At 42.5% G+C, this 584-nt stretch overlaps 1 pseudogene; it reads right to left on the minus strand.

Moving 5' to 3' along the window:
- Window positions 1–179: 179 nt before the first annotated feature.
- Window positions 180–558, minus strand: LOC115285210 (annotated as a pseudogene).
- Between the last annotated feature and the right edge of the window lie 26 nt (window positions 559–584).

Raw genomic sequence — 584 nt, forward strand, 5'->3', positions numbered from 1 at the left:
TATTGAATACTGAAAACAAACTGAGGGTTGAAGGGGAAGGGGGAGAGGGAAAAGAGGTGGTGGTGATGGAGGAGGGCACTTGTGGGGAAGAGCACTGGGTGTTGTATGGAAACCAATTTGACAATAAACTATTAAAAAAAAAGTTCTGAAATCAGAAATGAAAAAAAAAAAAGAAAGAATCATGCAATGCTGTCAGCATTGGATGCAATCCTGGCCCACAAGTCTGCACACTACTTTGCAGCTGGTCCTGTAATAGCAGAACCTTTCATTTCACCTTTGTTGTTTACTATAATCCCTGTGATATTTTCAAAATCGAGAAACATGCCATCTTTTCTCTGGTATGACTCTTGTTGAATTACCACTGCTGGATGTAACTTCCTTCTGAACTCTGGTTTGCCTTAGATCACTGTAGCCATCACCATGTCCCCCACAACAGCAGCAGGAAGTCTTTTCAGTCACCTCTTAATCCCCCTTCACAGAGATGACACACAGATTTTTGGCGCCTGTGTCATCAGCCTAGTTGATATTGCCTTCTGTTGGAAGACCCAGGGAAATTCAAAATTTCACAGTGGACTACACCACAC

The sequence above is a fragment of the Suricata suricatta genome, unplaced genomic scaffold (assembly GCF_006229205.1).
Source record: "Suricata suricatta isolate VVHF042 unplaced genomic scaffold, meerkat_22Aug2017_6uvM2_HiC HiC_scaffold_52861, whole genome shotgun sequence".
NCBI lineage: Eukaryota > Metazoa > Chordata > Mammalia > Carnivora > Herpestidae > Suricata > Suricata suricatta.